The following is a 21,978-nucleotide window of genomic DNA, read 5'->3' as shown; positions in this document are numbered from 1 at the left end:
AGCATTTGTGGGTTGCTCTTCCATAACAGTCCTGGATGTAGATTATACGTGAAAGCCTGGACTTGACAAATTGCTGAAACACACACAAATATAGTAAAGATAGAGAATAACGTTAAGTGTGTTTAAGGGAAAACTTTTTCATAGGAGTAACTTTAAAACCCTATGTCTTGGTGTTTAAGATGAGGGTAGTCCTAATCCCAGGGAATTAGGGGAGGAATCCCACCCTCTGGAATAGGTGACAGATAGAAACTTAGTATATAGATTGATGTGTACTTATCTAGATGGAATCTGTTTGGTCCACACGGAGATAAATCTGTATTTCTTGGAGCTTATAAGTGTATAAAAGACATAAAGTTGTTAACAGCATGAACATTCTTTATTATGAGTTTAGGGAAGACAAAAACAAACAAACAAAAAAAAGTTTCATGGGGCAGAAGAAGCAAGAGGAGCTTTTTATTTCTCTCTAGGAAACCATATATATATAAGTTTACTTTTAAAAGACATTTAAAGGAAACTGTAGGGCAGTGGGCTGTGAAAGGTTCCCTGATTCCTGGTTGAGATAGGTCAAATCCCCAGGGACCCTAAAAGGGATGGCAGGAGCATTCCCAGTCCCCCAGAAAACCAGGCCTCTCACATGCAGCTACAGCCCCCCACAACGCCCCTGGTTGAGATGTTTGAGATAAATCAGTCACATAGGGCAATGCGCCAAGGCCCCCCTCCATAGGTCACCTATGCTCAAGATAGATCAGTAGTAGAAGCAGGACCACTATGCCAAATATGTAGATGAGGCATTCCCAAACTCTCTGAGGCCAGACCAATAGGAAGTACCTGCTGCCAGGCCCTGACCTGTCCCAAACCTGTATTTAAGAATCCTATTCAGAAGGATTCAAAGAGTGCAGGAACTATTTCATCATCTGAGAGCTTTTGTCATAAGAGCTGTAACACCTCTGCTTCGGAGATCTACTCTCCCGAAACTGCTGCCAGAAATTCCCCTGCACCTCTCACCAGCTAGGCAGTCTCCTGCTCGTTTAACCCCACCCAATATCCTGTGGCAGTGGCAGGGCAGCACCAGCATTGGAGGATGCAGAAGCAGTTCTGCCTCCCTGCCTGAGTTCTCTCCCATTCTCCTGAACTTGCACACCTAGTCAGATCAGAAATCTCTGTGGAAAGCCTCCAGCCGAAACCTCACAGGAAACTAGAAAATTTGATGACCTTTTGAGTATGATAGTTGATCAAACAATTTATCATGTGAAATACTTAAAGTCTATAGTTAGAAGATAACCAAAGGAAAGAAATTTGTCCTAGTAATTATAAAAGTCGGATCGTATAGTGAAAAATTTATTAGAGATAAGGTAATTTATAAGAATTATATGGATTGTTAGGGCAGTGGCCTAACAAGGGGAGGAAATCTGAAGCACTTAATCACTGGAAACTGAATTAAGATAATAAAGTAACAGAAGATTACATTTGTGAAAGGTTACATCTGAACTTGTGTATTGTTTATTAAGAGGTCTGTATGCAAGGCAAACCTGCCTGTCTTTGATAAGAGATGTGGTAGCCTTAACTAGTTAATGAATTGACTAATGCACTAATAGAGTGGTGAATTACCTTGGGGTAAGGAGATAGAGGTCTGCTTTCTAGCTGTCAAACTACAGTCACCTTAGCTGCCAATGTAGTCAGAAATCTGGGAAGAATATAATCTAAGAATCATGTATTAATTATAATAACAGAGGATGGTCTATAGTCCACTACCTAAAGAGTTTTCAGGTCCCTGTGGTCTTCATTGCAACTCTGGCAGAGTCAGCCTTGCCATCCCAGAAGATGAGAAGCTTTTTCCTGTGGGGTAGGAATGTGGGAGAAATTATTCACCTTGTCTTAGGCAATATAAGACATTTAACTCTCTGGGTATCCCTGAGTACTGTTTTGTCCACAGTATAGGGAAGGCCTGGCAGCAGGCGAGTCAATGGAACAGTGTTTTTCAGTGACTATCATACCACAGTCTAGGAAGTCTTGTTGCTTTGGCCATATCTTCTTGGAGACCATGGGGTTGGAGTGGTTACTGTTAGGCTCTGTAACCACTTAATAAGCTTAAGCATTTAATGTTACATTTAGCATATTTCTGATACCACATGGTGGCTGAGAGCTCAACAGCCTTCCCTTGGGACCAGGGACTGTTTAGGCTGACCAGTTGGGGGTGAGAGGGAGCTTACCAATTTGCAAGTGTTTGGATGGATTGGTATAGGAAGCAATCCAATATGGCTGTAAAGTCCACATAATGTGGAAGATGTGAACCTGTGCATTTCTAAATCCAAGTCTCACAGCATCAATATTGTGTTTTATAAAAAGAAGAACCAGGATGTGTTTTGTAGTGCCAGGTGTGCTTTGGTGGGACCCATGCTGAGTTATCCCTTCCCCTTGAAGTACCAGCCATATAACTGGTTTAATACAGAACAGAGCTAATTTAGGGCATGGAAAGGGGAGTTGAGAAGGGATGAGAAAGGAGTAGAGGCAGAGAAAGACAGAGAGATAGAAATAGAGATAGAAATAGAGATAGAAATAGAGATAGAGATAGAGAGGGAGGGAGGGAGAAAGGAAGGAAGGAAGGAAGGAAGGAAGGAAGGAAGGAAGGAAGGAAGGAAGGAAAGGCAGAGGAGAGGAGAGACAAGGAACATGTAGGGAGAGTGGGGAAGTAAGGATGGAAAGAAAGGGAAAAGGGGGTCAGGAAGAAACGAATCAGAGAGGATAAGACAGTGAAGAGGGGAGAAACAGCCTCTTTTATAGTATGCCAGGCCAACCTAGCTATTGCCAGGGAACTGTTGGGCAGAACCTAGGAGGAATGCCAACATAAACTCTTTATATGTCTTAAACATTTCCATTCTTTTAAAAACAGCCCTTAGTGGTCAGGGGTGCTTATGTCTTTCCTACAGTGGGCATGTAAGAACCTTCTTAGGAGGAATTTCCTAAAGGCATAAAGGGGATGAACCTTCCACATAGTTGTAATCCAGCATTGGAGTGACAGCAGGAAGTAAGTGATGGCATTATAAAGGACACAGTTTCACCTGAGGTCTCTCCACAAGAAACAAAGTTTCCAACAGGTTCAAATAGATGTACCAGGGAGGAAGAGGAGGAGAAAGAGGAGGAGGAGGAGGAGGAGGAGGAGGAGGAGGAAGAGGAGGAGGAAGAGGAGGAGGAAGAGGAGGAGGAGGAAGAAGAGGAGGAGGAGGAGGAAGAGGAGGAGGAGGAAGAAGAGGAGGAGGAGGAAGAGGAGGAGGAAGAGGAGGAGGAGGAGGAAGAAGAGGAGGAAGAGGAGGAGAAAGAGGAGGAGAAAGAGGAGGAGGAGGAGGAGGAGGAGGAGGAGGAGGAGGAGAAGAAGAAGAAGAAGAAGAAGAAGAAGAAGAAGAAGAAGAAGAAGAAGAAGAAGAAGAAGAAGAAGAAAAGAAGAAGTAGAAGAAGAAGAAAAGAAGAAGAAGAAAGTTGAAATTGAAGTTCAAACAATCAGCATTTAAAACAAAAATTAAATTCCAAGTTCTCCCACCAGGAAAAATACTGCAGTAACAATATAGAACTTTCCAGGAAGTGGAGGTATAGTCCCTGGCTTCTGACAGCCCTAAAAGTATCTGCCATTACTGCAATTGCTCTTGTTGCTCCATTTGCAACTTTTATGTCTCAAAGACGAGAGAACCAGGATCAAGAAGAAAATTGCCCTAATCCACAAAGCTGAACTGTTCTGGAAAATCTGTATATCTTCTGAGCCACAAAGAGAAATCAAAGGTGGTTCCTGTGGCTAAACAAACCCTTTCAGGAAACATCTCTGTCAGATCCCAGAGTCTTTCCAACAGGGTCCCATCTAGCTCATCTTCCTCTTCCAGCTCATACATGACATTCTCTGGCTTTTAGCACTGATTCTTTGGGGGAGAAAGGTTCCTCAGCACCAGCTGAAATAACTGTGGTGGATGATGGACAACATTAGACTATTTTAACTCTTGATAGAATAGTAAGACATGCCACCACCCCCTAAAAAGATAATATAAAATTTTTGCTGTATTCTAACATCATAAGCCTTATGGAGGGCTTATGAAACAAACCACCATGCCATTCAATTTGTATAGTGAAGAAAATGACATCAGTGCCTCAGTTGCTGCAGGCTATTATAGGCTATTAATCCCATTTATAATAAGGGTACTGTCAGTAAAGTTATATAATTTAGGAAAGGTTTCACACGTATGAAACACAAGTCCTCTATGATGCCTCTTATACTGCCCAACTCTGTATTTATATGAGGCATTCTTCCTCATTTCTTATGCCTTTCAAACCTCACTCACTGAGAGCAGGTAGATGTTGCATTCTTGTCTAGTGTAGAGGGTATCTAACTGAAACATGCTTGAGAATCATCTAGAGAGCTTCTTCCACTATAAATTCTGATTCTGACAGTTGTTCTGCCTTCAGATATTTCACTTTTCTATAAAAGCTCCCTGAACAATGGCCTTCTGCTGCCTCAGGGATTGCCTTTGAGCTGAGAGGCATTGCTGTCTTCTTGCCTCCCTTTGGAATCCTCCAGCTCTAAGCAAAAGCTTTTGAGACATTCACCATGTAAATAGCTTTTCAAAAATGTTCACGTTGCAGCCTCCTCCTCAAGTGGTAATCTAGTTTGTTCTGAGCTGTGCTACTTTTGTGGTAAAGGATAGCAGTGTCCAAAAATAGTTTTTTCTACACATAAGGCATATTTACTATTAACAGAATGTAATGAAAACCAACAGTGCACAATTAATGATAAAATATTTTTCTAATAATTTTATTTGAAAGAAGACTATAATCTAAAACAAGGGAATCTCAAAAAAATCACTTGGTGGGGTGTGTTTTTTTTGAGAATTACAAGGAATATGTCATATAATAGCTTTTAAAGTATTATTTTTTTTCTAATTCAAGTTTATTATGTGTGTATGAGAGAGTGGAGAGAGGGAGATTCAGATAGAGAGAGAGACAGAGAGAGAGACAGACAGAGAGACAGACAGAGACAGACAGACAGAGACAGACAGAGAAAGAGAGACAGAGAGATGATAGATAGATAGATAGATAGATAGATAGATAGATAGATAAATAGATAGATAGATAGATACAGAGTGATAAAGAAAGAGACAGACACAGAGAGAGACTGACAGACAGACACAGAGAGAGAGACAGAGACACTCTTCCTGGTCAGAGGAGTGAAAGGAGGGAGGGAGAGAGGAAGGGAGACAGAAATTAAGAGAGAGGGAAGGAGGGAAGAGGAGGGAGGGAGGGAGGGAAAGAGAGAGAGAGAGAGAGAGAGAGAGAGAGAGAGAGAGAGAGAGAGAGAGAGAGAGAGAGAGAAACTATCCTGGGTATATAGACAAATCTGTTGGGGATTGGTTCTAATGCTTTGTCTTTATTCAACTCCGAAAATCACATGGGAATTTGCATGTCCAGATGCTGAGGGTCCCTGTCACCAATTGGTCTTCGATTCATCAATAAAGAGCCATTGACCAATGGCTGTGCAGGGTAAAGAAGCAGAACTTTTAGGATTCCTGGGCAAGAGACTAGGGAGAGAACAGGGAATTCTGCCATGAGAGGCGCATAGGACTGACCATGCACTAAAGGAGAGGAGGGTGAGATATCGGAGATGTAGGTACCGAGGGAAAGTGGCTCCATGGGAGGGCTACCTAGAAGGAAGCAGGGCAGCAAAGGTAAAATACAGATTTAGAAAGCATTAACTGAAGAATACAGGAGGGGCGTGTGTTCTAGTTTCAGAGAGTGTCTTTCATTCATGAAACCAGAGCTCTTGGTTGAGTACAGAGTGTGAGAGACCTGCTGGGAATAAATCACCACTACACAAATATCTACTCACCCAAGATAAGGAACTAATGACAAATATACAGATAGTACCCCAACTTTCATGCACAGTGAGTTTGACTGGTATTATTAATAGGCGAGAGGCTACTTCCAGAAGCAGAAATGGCTCAAAGCCAGCTATGTCATCAAATCTCACCCCAGCATGGATGACAACTCATGAGTTAGAAACCTGGAGCACAGGAGACAGCCAGCAGGCAATTCCACAGATTGGTAGGTACCCTTTCTTTGTGACTTGATTGGTCTGAGATTCTTATAGGCAGCTTGCCCGCTGTCTGTTTTTTAAAGGCTACTTGGTGAGTCCAAGAGTCTTCTTTGAAACTTGGTTTCTTTGAGAGTGATTCTTAGCTGTCTTTGCTATTTATATACTGTAGGGAAGAAGAGGCCTTGTGAATCTACTCAATTTTAGGAACTTCCTTAAGTTGTTTTAAATTTACCTCCTGTCACACTACCCTACTCACAAAACTTTTGACACAAAATTTATCCTGTCTACAAGAAATGCAGGGACAACGATGGAGCAGCCTGAGGAAATGGCCAGTCAAGAACTGGACCAATTTGAGATCCATTTTATACACACATGAACAAGTCCCTAACATTTCTAGTTACTCTGATATGCTTACAAACCAGAGCCCAGTTCTCTTCTGATAGGCTCTACCCAGCAGCTGACTGAAACAGATTCAGAGGTCTACAGCCCAACATTGTAAAGAGCTCCAGAGGTCTTATGGAAGAGTGGGGACAAGGAATGAGAGGATAGGAGCTCCACAGGAAGATCAACAGAGTGAACTAACCTGGATATTTGGGGGCTCTTAGAGAGCATACACAGATTAGGCCCAGACCCCTCACACACGTGTAGGAGATATGCATCTTGGTCTTCATGAGAATTCCACAGCAACTGGAGCAGGCTGCCCCTGAATCTGTTGCCTTCCTGTAGATCCCATTCTCCTAACTGGGATGCTTTGTCTAACCTAAGTAGGAGATGTGCCTAGCCCTGCAGAGACTTGATATGCAAGAGTGGAGGAATACCCAGAGATGTGCCTCTACCCTCTTAGAGGACAGGGGAAGAAAAATGGGGGCAGCAACTGTGTGAGGGAGGACCTGGAGAAGGAATGGCAAGGAATAGAGTTTAAAGTGAATAAATTAACAGAAAAAAATGATCTCCTGTCTTAATGAGTTTCCCTGCAGGAGGGAAAACACCCCATTGTACCACTTATAAAAAATCCTGTCATTTCTCCTCCTTTTTACATTGTACATCAGTGTGGGGAATGATTTGGGGCAGACAAGTACATGCTATGCTGGACATGTGGAAGTCAGAGGACAACATGTGGGAATTGGTTCTTTTCTTCCACCATACAGATTCTAAATATAGAATTGAGGTTGTCAGTCTTGGTGGCAAACATCAACATACTTGTAGACCATCATAAACCACCAGAGAAAGCTGCTATTAGCTATATAAATCTTTAACCTGTAGGGTGCCTTGCCTTCGTGTGTCCAAGTTTTCTCATCTGTTAAAAACTCAAACAGTAAGATGAAAGGTCTTTCTTAGAGTAGAAATCATCCATGTTCCCCCCTCTATCTCAAGGTTTTTAATTCATCATCGTAGCTGTCCCCAGCTCTCAGGAGGTTATTAAGAAGTAAGGTAAATAAAACAGTGGGTGTGTAAATTTCTACTGTCTCAAATAGGTTAGCCTTAAAGAAATCTTCAACAGCAGCAATGTTTTTTAACACCTCTGGAGGGAAGCACCCTGTGCTTCATCCCACTGTTGTTTAAGGATTGACAGTCAGGCACATCTTCGCTAAGGAGTTCACTAACTCTTTGGCTTTGAATTTACAGAAGGGAATATAAAATGTACAATATACTGTGGAAACCCATTACTTCTGCAAAATCAGTGACCCTGGATACTGCCGTTCATCTTTTACTTTATTTAAAATGCAATTTAGTGTAAGTAATGAGTCTTCTCTTTTGTTTTCTGCCAGCTGGTGTTTTTATTAAGTACTATTAGTGTCTGCTTAACAGCAGTGTCATGTTCATGTGCACATTGTGCCAACCTAGCACAGCCCACAGAGAATGCAAGGGCAAGGAGTGGGTGGGGAGTCAGAGCTGTCTAGACTGTATCTGCTGTGATATGCACCATCTCTGTGTTATACTAATGGGAATGTAGCTTTCCAGAGTCTCACTCAAGAAGCTTTTACCTCCCTTCCACTTTTGTCTGCCTCTACTTTTATTGTGTTTTTAAAAATTCCCTCTTCTCTCCTTCCCTCTCTCCTTCCCCTTCTTTCCATTGGCGAATAATTTGCAGATTGGTACTGAGGATTCTATTCTGCAAATTGAACACCTGATCCTATAGTATTGAGTGTCCTTCTACTAGGGGAGAACTGTTGGTGCTAAACAAACATTCGTGCCAGCAAATTCCTCTACAGCTGTACTGTTAAGAACTACTTTCAAAACACTGTAAACATCATCACAATGCCACAAACAATTGTATACTTTCCTTCCCTTCTGTCAGGGTCAGTATTGAAACTTTGCCAGCTCTTATGCTTTTAAAGGATTTCACTTCTTATTTCCAGAGCAATCAATATTAACAGAAAAGTGCATATTGCACAACAAAGTCTCTGTGCTCATGGTTATAAAGAGGTCTCTACCCTTTAGTTCTACTTTAGGAAACAGAGGAACCTGTAAGTCCTGACTTTTATCTCACTGTATTCTTTACTCACAGAAACTATAACCTATTGTTCTGCAAGAGGTGATTTCAGTCAATCACACATTTCTGAGAATGTGTACATAATAGACTTATTGTCTCAAAACCACACCTTACAGAAGAAGAAGGTGCAAACTATACACTCTAAAGCCATGAAAATTCAACATCTACCTCTGATCTTCACAATGTAGCCCTGTAGAACTTTTGACAAATTATTTCATTTCATTGTGGCTAGCATCCCTGTAGTTGATATCTATATGCAGACAAGGGCTAGGGCAAGATAAGGCAAGGACTGTGATTGGGCAGTGAATAAGTAAGCAGGGACAGAGTTTTTGTAAAGTGGGAGAGAAGGGAAAGAAGGAAGGAGAAAACCAAGATGGAGACAGAGAAGGACAACCCAGATCCCAGATCCATGTGGCCTTAAATGGCCACAGACGGTTATGAATATTTCAGAAAGGGTGGATTTTTATAGGACGATTTGCCTTATCTAGTGTGTAGTTTATATCATTATCAATTAGTTGTGAGTTTATTGTGTGGACATTTTGTGGAGTTTGAATTTACTGATATAAATCTGATTGCTAAATTACAAGCTTAATGAGTTTTGATTTTAACTGGTTACTGGAAGTTGTGATTATAAACATAGGGGGGCAGATGCAGAGAGTGTGAGCAGAAACTGCATTAGGAGAGCCATGAGATAGGTGGACTCTGTATGGAACTGGCATGGCAGTGTCCCACTTGGGAACTAGATGATGTAGTTGCAAGTGGGCTGCTCTGCCAGGCCCAGAGAGTAGCTGACAGCAGTGTGTGATGGTGAGTCGGGGTGAGACACTTTACGGATTGAGATGAAAACACCCTGCAGATACCATGTGGCCCATTGGAGATGGCACTTGTGTGGGATGGTAGATTCTTTTTCATATACAGCAACACATCCTTCTCCTCCAACATTACATTAAGCTTAAAGGGTTCATGTGTCAGTTAACATATTTTACAGTGAGACTACTCCATTTTATAAGAAAGAAATAAACTTTCCAATTCATATATTGTGAGTTGAGATTTTGGTTTTTTTGGTTTTTTTTTTTTGTTTGTTTGTTTGTTTTTTGTATTTGGGTTTTTTTTTTTTGTTTGCTCTTCGTGTTTTTGTTTTTTGGGTTTGTTTTATTTTTTTTTTTGATTGTTTGTTTTTTCTTGCTCAGCCAATTGAATCAGAGCAGTTGCCCAATTGCTTCACATAATCAACTGAATACACAGTTCAACGTTAGTTTGTTTTCTTGGTGAGAGCTTGCTGCAGTGCAGCAGCTGACCCTGAAGAACATCTTTATAATATACCTTGTTTTCATTGTTTACCTCCATTAAGAGATGATTGGTGGCCATGATGCTCACATGCCGAGTACCGCTGAGATTGAAATTCTCAGAACACTCAACTTCTGTTATGTACATGACGAGGAGGCAATTTTGTTACAGGTCATCATAGTAAGAAGCTATTTAAACTTTGATTTTCAATATTTTGTCTCATCCTCAAAGTTTGATATCTATGTTTCTACTGCCTTCCCTGTTAAGGAAACAAGAAACTTAATCTCTCCAAATCTAGAAATCACTCACCTGTCTGAGTACCAGGAGAGACCTTGAAATATTCCCTAAGAAATTAATTACATTATACCACCAATGCAGATACTTGTTGAGAGTTTCTGATTTTAGAGCCACATGGGTACTGGAGACAAGATGCAAAAGACAAAATCAGTGTTACTTTATTATATTCCTAAGGAGTGGTTGGGGACAGTGATTTTCAACATCAAATTTTTACTTCAGTCATATTTTCTAGTCTGGAGTGAGATTGTTGATGAATTTGGGCTCTGAATCATGGGCTTTCCCTATATTCCTCCCGTTAAAAACTACATAAAAGCATTAGTTTACCAGTCTCTAGAAGATAATGTACCTGAGGTTAGATCTGATGTTCCCCCGAATAAACATCAAAATGCTAAAATAGACTTTCATTCTTAGATGAACCTAAGTTAATCTGTAATACTTACTTTTGAAGTTAGAGAACATTTGGATGCAGAAGTTTGGGCTTTAATTTTTGCCTAACAGTGCCCTTTTATTTTGTTTTGCTTTAATTTAGTTTTCAAACATATGTCCAACAGTTATAACAAATGATTACAAAGATGTTGTGGTTTATATAAAGAAGACACTAGTACTAGGACTAGTGGCTATCACTCACAGCAGGGGTATGGATGCAGGGTGGGCAGTGATGCCGAAGTCGATGCTCACATTGAATGTTGAGATCTCTATGTTCTCCAAGACTCCCAAATGAAAGGGCCAGTTATTTATCTTCAACAAAATCATAGAAGAAATCTCCCCTAACCTAGAGAAAGAGATGCCCATAAATGTAAAAGAAGCCTACAGAACTCCAAAGAGATTGGATCAGAAAAGAAATTCCTCCTGTCATATAACAGTTAAAACACCAAATGCACAAAACACAGAAAGACTATTAAATGCAGTAAGGGAAATAGGTCAAGTAAGATATAAAGGCAGACTTATTAGAATTACACAAGACTTCTAATCAGAGACTATGAAAACCAGACGATTCTGGAAAGATATACAGGCATTAAGAGAACACAAATGACAGTCTAGTCTACTATCTCCACTAAAACTCTCAATTAATATAGATGGAGAAAATAAGATATTCCAGGACAAAACCAAATTTACACAATATCTTTCCACAAATCCAGCCCTACAAAGGATAATAGATGGAAAACTTCAACACAAGGGGGAAAACTACACCCTAGAAAAAGTAAGAAGATAATCTCCTTGCAAGGAAACCAAAAGAAGAGAGACACACAGCGTAATTCCAACCCAAACAACAAAAATAGCAGGAAATAACAATCAGTATTCTTTAATACCTCTTAACATCAATGGACTCAATTCCTCAATTAAAAGCATAACAGACTGGATACATAAAGAGAACCTCACATTTTGCTGCATACAGGAAACATGCCTCAGAGATAAAGACAGACACTATCTCAGAGTAAGAGACTAGAAAACAACTTTCCAAGCAAATGGTCCAAAGAAACAAGATGGAGTAGCTATTCTGTTATAGAACAAAATCAACTTGAAACCAAAAGTTATCAAAAAAAGATAAGGAAGGACACTTCATATGCATCAAAGGAAAAATTCACCAAGATAAACTGTCAATCATAAATATCTATACTCCAAATGCAAAGGCACCTACATTTATAAAAGAAACCTTACTAAAGCACAAAGCACAAATTTCACCTCAAACAAAAATAGTGTGAGATTTCAGCACCCCACTCCCATCAAGAAAAGATCATGAAAACAGAAACTAAACCCAGACCTAGAGAAACTAACAGAAGTTATGAGCCAAATTAATTTAACAGATATTTATAGAATACTTCATCTTAAAACAAATGAACATAACTTCATCTCAGTACCAAATAGTATCTTCTCCAAAATTGACCATATAATCGGTCACAAAACGGGTCTCAACACATAAAAGCAGATTGAAATAATCCCATGCATCCTATCAGATCACCATGCACTAAGGCTGGTCTTCAATAACAACAAAAACAACCGAAAGCCCATATATACATAGAAGTTGAACACTGCTCTACTCAATGATAACTTGGTCAAGGAAGAAATAAAGAAAGAAATTAAAGATGCTTGAGAATTTAATGAAAATGAAGGAACAAAATATTCAAACTTATGGGACATAATGAAAGCAGTGGTAAAAAGAAAACTCATAGTTTTGAATGCCTCCAAAAGAAAGTAGAGAAAGCATGCATTAGCAGCTTGACAGAACCCCTAAGACTGCTAGAACAGAAAGAAGCAAATATACCCAAGTGGATTGGATGACAGAAAATAATCAAACTCAGTGCTGAAATCAACCAAGTAGAAACAAAAAGGATTATACAAAGAGTCAACAAAAACAAGAGCTGATTCTTTGAGAAAATCAAAATGATAGATAAACCCTTACCCAGAATAAACAGAGGGCACACAAAGTGTATCAAAATTAACTAAATCACAAAGGAAAAGGGAATCATAACAACAGAATCTGAGGAAATTAAAAAAATCATGAGGTTATACCATAAAAGCCTATATGCAACAAAACGAAAAATCTGGATAAAATGGACAATTTCTAGACAGATACCAGGTACCAAAGTTAAATCAGTATCAGGTAAACGATCTAAACATTCCCTTAACTCCTAAAAAAATAGAGCCATTATTAAAAGTCTCCCAGCCTAAAAAAGCACAGGAACAGATGGATTTACTGCAGAATTATATCAAACCTTCATAGGAGACCCCATACCAATACTGTCCAAGCTATTCCACAAAATAGATACAAAAGGAATACTACACAATTTCTTCTATGAAGTCACAATTACATTTGCACCTAAACCACACAAAGACTCAACAAAGAAAGAGAAATTCAGACCAATGGCCCTTATGAATATTGACAATAAAACACTCTATAAAATTCTTGGAAACTGAGTCCAAGAACACATCAAAACTATCATCCATCATGATCAAGTAGGTTTCATCCCAGGAATGCAGGGATGGTTCAAGATAATGGAAATCCATCAATGTAATCCACTATGTAAATGAACTGAAAGGAAAAAAAAACCTGATCATCTCATTAGATTCTGAGAAAGCATTTGACAAAATTCAACACCCCTTCACATTAAAAGTCTTGGAAAGATCAGGAATTCAAGGCCCATATCTAAACATAGTAAAAGCAATATACAGCAAACCAGTAGCCAACATAAAACTAAATGGAGAGAAACTTGAAGCAATTCCACTAAAATCAGGGACTAGAGAAAGCTGCCCACTCTCTCTCTACTTATTCAATATAGTACCTGAAGTACCAGCCAGAGCATTCAGAAAATGAAAGGAGGTCGAAGGCATACAAATTAGAAAGGAAAAACTCAAAATATCACTATTTGCAGATGATACAATGGTATACTTAACTCATCCTAAAAGTTCTACCAGAAAACTACTAAGCCTGATAAACAACTTTAGCAATGTGGCTGGGTAAAAACTTAACTCAAACAAATCAGTAGCCTTCTTCTACTCAAAGGATAAACAGACTGAGAAAGAAATTAGGGAAATGACACCTTTCGCAATAGTCACAAATATTATAAAATTCCTCGGTGTGACTCTAATCAAACAAGTGAAAGATATGTATGAACTTCAAGTCTCAGAAGAACAAAATTGAAGGTCTCAGAAGATTAAAAGACCTCCCATGTTCATGGATTGGCAGAATTAATATAGTAAAAATGGCCAGTTTCCCAAAACCAATCTACAGATTCAATGTAATCCCCATCAAACTACCAACTCAGTTCTTCATAGAGTTAGAAAGATCAATTTGCAAATTCACTTGGAATCATGAAAAACCCAGGATAGTAAAAACTATCCTCAACAATAAAAGAACTTCTGGGGAAATCACCATCCCTGACCTCAAGCAGCATTACAAAGCAATAGTGAGAGAAATTCTATGGTACTGTTACAGAGACAGGCAGATCAGTGAAATAGAATTGAAGACCCAGAAATGAACCCACACACCTTTGGTCACTTGATTTTTGACAAAGGAGCCAAAACCACCCAATGGAAAAGAGCATTTTCAGCAAATGGTGCTGGTTTACCTGAAGGCCAGCATGTAGAAAAATGCAAATTAATTCATTCTTATCTCCCTGTGCAAAGCTTAAACCCAAGTGGATCAAGGACCTACACATAAAGCAAGATACACTCAAACTAATAGAAGAAAAAGTGGGGAAGAGCCTCGAACAAATAGGCACTGGGGAAAAGTTCCTGAACAAAACACTAATAGCTTATGCTTTAAGATCAAGAATTGACAAATGGAACTCAAAATTGCAAAGCTTCTGGAAAACAAAGGATATTGTCATTAGGACAAAACAGCAACCAACAGATTGGAAAAAGATGTTTACCAATCCTACATCCAATAGAAGGCTAATACCTAATATGTACAAAGAACTCAAGAAGTTAGACTCCAGAGAGCCAAATAACCCTATTAAAAATGGTGTATAGTGCTAAACAAAGAATTCTCACCTGAGGAATATGGAATTCCTGAGAAGTACCTAAAGAAATGCTCAACATCCTTAGTCATCAGGGAAATGCAAATCAAAACAATCCACCTCACACCAGTCAGAATGGCTAAGATCAAAAAGTCAGGTGACAACAGATGCTGATCAAAATGTGGAGAAAGACAAACACTCCTCCATTGTTGGTGGGATTGCAACCTGGTACAACCACTCTGGAAATCTATCTGAAGGTTCCTCAGAAAATTGGTCATGTTACTACCTAGAGACCAAGCTAGAGCACTCCTGGGCATATACCCAAATATGTTCCAACATACAACAAGGATACATACTCCACTATGTTCATAACTGCCTTATTTATAATAGCCAGAAGCTAGAAAGAACCCAGATATCCTTCAACAGAAGAATGGATACAGAAAATGTGGTACATCTATACAATGGCATACTACTCAGTTATCAAAAGCAATGAATTCATGAAATTCATATGCAAATGGATGGAACTAGTAATTATTATCATGAGTGAGGATCACAAAAAAACACACATGGTATGCACTCACTGATAAGTGGGTATTAGCCTAAAAGCTCAAATTACCCAAGATACAATCCACAGAACACTTGAAACTCAAGAAGGACCATCAAAGTGTGCAAACCTCACTCCTTCCTAAAAAGGGGAACAATACTATTCATAGGAGAAGACAAAGAGACAACGTGTGCAGCAGAGATGAAAGCAATGTCATTCAGAGCCTGCCCCAGCTGGGGATCCAGCTCACATATATACAGCCACCAAACCTCGACAATATTGATGAAGCCAAGAAATAATGCTTACAGGAATCTAATATAGCTGTCTCCTGAGAGGCTCAGCCAGAACATGACAAATACAGAGAGGAACCCTAGCAACAAACCATTGCATTGAGAATGGGGTCTCTATTGGAGGAGTTAGAGAAAGGTTTAAAGGAGCGAAGGGGCTTGCAACCCCATTAAAGAACAATATCAACCAACCAGAGCTCCCAGGGACTAAACAGCTACCCAAAGTGTACACAAGGACAGACCCATGACTCCAGCTGCATATGTGGCAGAGGATGGCCTAGTTGGGCACCAATGGGAGGAGAAGCCATTGGCCCTGCCAAGGCTGGCCCACCCCCCAGTATAGAGGAATATCAGTGCAGGGAGGTAGGAAAGGGTGGGTTGTTGGGGAGAAAGAAGATCCTTATAGAAGCAGGAGGAGAGCAATGGGATGGGGTTTATGGATGCAAAACCAGGAAAGGGAATAGCATTAGAAATGTAAATGAAAATATCCAATAAAAAATAAATTAAAAAGTAATGGAAACATGTTTTGAGAAATGCTTCAAAAGGCAATATTATGTATCACATAGTATTTTTCTCAAAACAAGATGGTATAGCCTCCTACATAACTATGTCATATGGTACAGCTTAATATATGGGTAAACAGCTGAGTGCACCCTACCTCAAAGCAATATACAGTGCATATTTATAGCCTAGGGATTTATATACATAATGTAGTAGTTTATTGACAATATCAGCTATTAACCACTGTTCACAATTATGCGTGTGCTGTACAATTTTATAACAGGCAATGCAATTGTTTTGTTTGTGCTAGGATCACTACAAACATGAGAATTCATTGTGATGCCATGCTACAATGGCTATGTCAATAGACAATAGAAAGTTTACTGCAGCCATATAATTTTATGAGATCATTCTCATATATGCCCCTGTCCTACAATACATGATTATATATCATAATAGTGGGTACTTGTAGGCATTTATTTTCAAAGCATGTTGAAATTATAAAAATTTGTCTTGACAACACTTTCCTTCTCTGCATTGGCAGACATAACTTAACTCAAATTTATGTATACTTGATCTAGATACTTACTGATGGATTGATCAAATGACGCATGTGTTCATTAAGTTAATAGATTTCACTAATTTTTAATTAGCATTTGAAACTTCTTTTTAAAAATTCTTTTAAATAAAAATTTAAAATGTTTTCATTTTTGGTGTGTGTGTGTGTGAGTGTGTGTGTGTGTGTGTGTGTGTATGTGTGTGTTTGTGTGAATATATACTTTGCTGTGTAGGTAGATTTTTGTGGAGGTCAAAAAATGGTCTCTCTGGAGGTGAAGTTATGAGAGCTTGTGAACCACTCCATATATTTGGACCTCAGAAAGCATTGAGAACTCATAACTTCAAGCCATTTCTCCAGCCCCAGTTATTTGAAATGTTTTACTCTTGCTGATGACAGTAATAATTTAGGAATTTTACAGAGAGGGAAACTGAGATTCAAGCATAGATTAGGACTCCCTAAAGTCCCATGATTCCATGTGTTTTACTACTTCTACAGTCTTACAGTTTCCTTGTGGATCACTATTTTGAAGGTAAAACTGGAAATTCATCTCCCTGTGTACTGGCTAAGAAAGGTATATGTAGACATCATGTATATAAGTGGATTTTCTTCTGCTATGTCTCATATGTATTGTTCATCAATTTTAATTATTCTTCAATAAATAGTCCATTCTAGAAGCATATTCAATCATTTTCCCATATAATAACATCTTACCTGAAGCACATGACAGTTGACCACCTGACAAGTTCTAGGCACTGCATTAACAGACTGTTTCAGCAACGGCCATATCAACTCTTCACCTTGAGTAATTTTACATTAACACTCCATTACTTGATAAGTTGAAAGTGTCAAATTGCTTTTCAAGGTCACATAATTTAATGAAAACCCAAATGCAAAATCAGGGCTGAATCTAAAGCGGTACAATTGTGAAATATTGACCTTCTTCACTGGTTTGGGATGCAAGAAACAGGACTTGTGACATTCTGCTTAAACCCTACTTTTCCTATTTAAATTTTTCCTTTTGTGATTTGTCTCTATTATAACATCTGTGGGTGCATTTTTATCAAATGAAATTCTTTTCCTTTCTTTCTTTTTTCTTCTTCTGTCCTTCTCCTCTTTCTTCTTATCCTCCTCCTCCACCTCTTCTTTATCTTCTTCGGATTCTCAAGAAACAGATTTTCTGTGTAATAGTCCTAGATCTAGATGTCCTGTAACTCACTCTGTACACTAGGTTGAGCTCAAACTCACAGAAATTCACCTGTCTATGCTTCCTAAGTACTGGAATTAAAGACCTGCACCACCACACTTCAGTCCAAATTGAATCAGAGGGTGGGGGTAGGGCATTAACATCTTTGTACAACTCTAGAAGCTTTTCTTATCATGCATGCTCCATAAAAATCTGTAGTAAGCAGTGAAATGTTTGGTGTTGAAATAGCAACATTTCCCTTTAACAATAATTTAAAGGTCTTCTTTCCAAAATGTGACTGGTGCATATTAAGATACTAGCCAGTTCTGAGTCATTACTTGGAGACTCAGAGAACCAATTGTTCATAGAGAAATTTTACAGAACTGCAGGTATTTTGGGGGGTAGTAAATGTGTGAATGAGCATTTGAGTTGTAGAGTAGAGTCTATCAGAATGTCAAAAGAGAGAAATGATACAAGAAGGAACTGGGGCAAATATCTGTAGCTCAGGGAGTATAAGGGAACAATTTTATTAGCAACTTGAATTTCTCAGTATATCCATTGTTCTCTTGTGAGATATAAGTCTTGGCAACAATTATACAATGAAGTATTATTTACCTGTTATTTAATCATGAAATTGGAAAATAAATGGATTGAACTAGAAAAAAATCATCTTAAGTGGGACAACCCAGAACCACAAAGACTAATGTGGTATGTATTTGCTTCTAAGTTAATGTTAACAATTAAGTCAATGATAACCAAGCTATAATCCATAGAACCACAGAGTTTAGGTATAGCGTTAGGGACTAGAGGCACAAACAGATATCTATAGGAGAGGGAAGTAAAGTGGATACTTATGGATAAATGAGGGGTGGGGTGGGCTGGGACAGAAGGATCAAGTGGAAAGGAAAGGACAAATCAGGTAATATTAGGGAGAGGCAGCTAAAATTAGTAGCCATTTGAGAGATATTATGGGAATCTAATGCAACAGAATCATTCTAAAAAACTGACACCTATGAAGGCAATCTATATGAAATATCCAAATAATGGGGTAGTCAGAATTCATCCTGGCCATCTCATGTCACCAAATAAAGCTTCCAGAACTGGGATTGAGTTACAACTAGTTGATTTGTTAGCCAAAGGGAATTGCCACACAACCAAAACTTTTTAAAATAAAAACTAAGCAAATACTTAATAAGGTGCCATCTTTGTCATATGTGTATTATGCTATTAAGATGAGTGAACAAATTCAGTATCTCCATAATGCCACAATTTATTGAATATTAAAATACTCAAAAGGTTTAGTTCAACAACAGCAAATTTTCAGGACGACAAGCTTAGTTTGAAGGTCTTTCCACAGAGGTCAAAGCTACATGCTTCCCTCTTCTTACTAAATGATATTAGTATTTACCTGGCTAGAGAATCTTCCTATCTCACATCACGATTACAGATAGTTCACTTTAGGTAGAGCATAGAACATAATCTAGAATCTAAAGACTTGAGAGATTTTGTTTTTGAGTTTTATATTATGATGGACTATATGAGAAACATAGATGACCAGAAGCTTGGAAAACATAAAAGCCAGTAACACTCAAAGAACCCTAGGATTATCACAGGACACACCCAATAATTATTCTGTTCTTCACCAAATATATGAGAGTAAAAATTGGAGGCTATTATTGTGCCAATGATAATAATTTCTCCAGAGATCCTACTCTCTATTGAAAAGTTTTAAAACAATTAGAAATCAAATCACATATTTATACACTTTCAGAAAACTGGAAGATGTGTAAAAGCACATTATATGAATGTCGAATCCATCATCAAGGAATGGACAGGGAGGAACAAAAGAGATGCTGGTCATGGACTGGAAGTGTGCAGTAGCCATGTGTTTTACAAGAGGACAGGAAAGGAGTGGCTGGTGTGTACAAAGTCCACTTTAAAGGCACAGAAGTAAATTCTGTAAAGAATCAGAAGTTACGGGAGAATGGATTGGCACTCAAATAGCCTTAAAGGAATGGGTGAAAGATTTACATTAGAAAAAATAATTTTGATACCTAATGAGTCTGAGATACGTGGAGAGAATATCTAAGCAACTGAAACTGAACGGGGATGGGTTATCCATTAGCTAATTCTAAAATTTTGAAAGCAATTTGTTCTTGCTGATGGAATGTGGACTGCTACTGATCTGGGCTGAAGTCATCCATGACCTGAACACACACACTGTGCCTCTGAGGAAGTTAAATCCTCATGCTAGTCAGTCATGTAGCAAATCTAGAGAATTGCTTATAAACTGTAAAACTTAAGTGTTTCTCTTGCAAGCTGCTCTGAGACTTGGCACTCTGACCCCACACTAACTAATCTTTAAAAGTTAATCCCTCCAGACACAAAGGAGGGAAATGTGTGAGGATGAAAATTTCTGAAAAGAATTGAAGATGATTTACACACATATATTTTTAAAAAGAGTTATCGAAATAGATTTGCTCACTTCCTTTTCCAACAAGTTTGATTCCCACCCCAATATTCTTTTACTTTCTTTTGAATTTTCAATTTTTCTTTTACAGAATTTAATAGCATCTCTTGAGAATCTATTATATGACACCCAAGGTGTTAAGCATTGAACTTATAAATGTCAATCAACCACATTTCTTTGACCTTATATAGCTTACCATCTAGTGGGAGAGATATGTAAATGAATAATCATAATATAATATGCATTAAATATGCCTATTAAATATGAATTATTTCTGTAAGAACATATAGTCATACACTCACCTACCCATGTGCCATGTCTGTCAGTTTGTAAATATTTAATCTATTATTTCTTTATTCATTTTTTACAATGTTAGTAGCTGGACCCTGGGTAGAGTATGTATGTCTTTAATATGGCAAAATAATTATATACCCAAAAAACACATGTGCCTTGTACTTTTAATAGGTTTTAATATAGCTACTCAATGTCTCTCAAAATTGGCCTACTGTACACTATTGAAAAAACAGTTTTAGATGAAACGTCCCATGGTGGGGCTGGGGAGATGCTTCGGGTGGTAAAATTTGGCATTGTACTACCAAAAGACTATACATGGACTGACCCTGGGCTCCAACCTCATAGGTAGCAGTGAATAGCCTAGTAAGAGCACCAGTGGAAAGGGAACCCCTTGGTCCTGCTAAGACTAAACCCTGAGTGAATGTGATTGTTGCTGGGAGGGTGGTGATGGGGGGAGGATGGGGAGGGGAAACCCATATAGAAGGGGAGGGGGAGGGGTTAGGGGGATATTGGCCGGGAAACCGGGAAGGGGAATAACAATCAAAATGTAAATAAGAAATACTCCAGTTAATAAAGATAAAAAAAGAAAGAAAAAATTGGCATTATAAGACAGAGGACAAGATTTTGATCTCCAGACCCAACAACAAAGAAACTGAATGAGGTGGTATGTGCTTGTATAGTTCCAACACTAGTAAGGCAGAGAGGCAGGCACATGCCTGGCATCACTGCTGTCAGCATAGGCAGCTGAGGAGGAGATGAATGTAGGTTTTGTCTTAATCCTGAAAGCGAAGTCCATATATGGTACCACAGAATCCATTGTAGTGAGTTCCATAGCCAATGTATTATTGTCCACTTGTATTTTTGAAGAATTTATTATTATTCATCCTTGAGTGGTTACATCCAATATGTTGGTACTGTAGTTCTCAATTCTCCCAGCGTGAATGCAGATACTTGGGAACTCACACTTTTATTTTGTATTTACTCTATTTTTTTTAAGAACTGGAAAGTCCTTCTTAGCTGTGGAATAGTTGGTATATTTTCAAACAGTATACTTCAAGAGAAGGGTGAAAAAGACATAGTTATAATTTAATGAAAAATGGATATTAAAAGTAATCCTCATCATTTTCAGGCTTTCATTATAAAAAAGCCCAATTACTATGCTTTCTAGAAAGTACATTTTATCATCTCTGATATGATTTTGCAAAAAAATTAAGTCAATCATATTATTGAAATAGGATATTTTTTAATAATTTAAGTTTCCATCCCTCTATGTCAGCATTAAAAGCTGAATTCGACATGCATTTTGCTCTCTTTTAATTTTCTCTTTGCTCTTTTCAGTTTGAACCATGAGGCCTGAAAACTCAAGACAGTGAGGTCCAGTTCAGGAGACAATCCTGGACTGCAGCCTGTTTGGCCAAACAGCCATAATCATTTACCCACATCATTTATATGGTAGCTTCTTCTCTACAAGAGTTGGTTGTCCTCACAGAAACTGTAAGGCTCCAAACAATGTTTGCTATCTGCCTTTCACAGAA

At 38.5% G+C, this 21,978-nt stretch overlaps 1 pseudogene; it reads right to left on the bottom strand.

Moving 5' to 3' along the window:
- Positions 1 to 3,514: 3,514 nt before the first annotated feature.
- LOC148000403 (mitochondrial import receptor subunit TOM22 homolog pseudogene) lies at positions 3,515 to 4,379 on the bottom strand (annotated as a pseudogene).
- Positions 4,380 to 21,978: the final 17,599 nt, after the last annotated feature.

The sequence above is a fragment of the Rattus norvegicus genome, chromosome 16 (assembly GCF_021556685.1).
Source record: "Rattus norvegicus strain SHRSP/BbbUtx chromosome 16, alternate assembly SHRSP_T2T, whole genome shotgun sequence".
NCBI lineage: Eukaryota > Metazoa > Chordata > Mammalia > Rodentia > Muridae > Rattus > Rattus norvegicus.
This window is presented reverse-complemented; position numbering and strand designations above follow the sequence as displayed.